A 205-nucleotide genomic window follows, 5' to 3' on the forward strand; every position below is an offset into this window, starting at 1 on the left:
CTCAGTACACGAGTACTGAGAGGATGGTTATTTTGTAACGTTACAATATCAAGTTCAATTCCTAATAGCATTGAAGTGGAACGGGACAGGCAGTACAAAAAACAGCTTGTAGACAATTTACACGATTTACATATTGAACATCAAATCTTAAATGTTGATGTTGCTCCTTCGAATGAAAATATGAGCCACGGCGCTAACAAGAACT

The sequence above is a fragment of the Cephus cinctus genome, unplaced genomic scaffold (genome assembly GCF_000341935.2).
Source record: "Cephus cinctus unplaced genomic scaffold, Ccin1 Ccin1_scaffold1396, whole genome shotgun sequence".
In the NCBI taxonomy this organism is placed as follows: Eukaryota; Metazoa; Arthropoda; class Insecta; order Hymenoptera; family Cephidae; genus Cephus; species Cephus cinctus.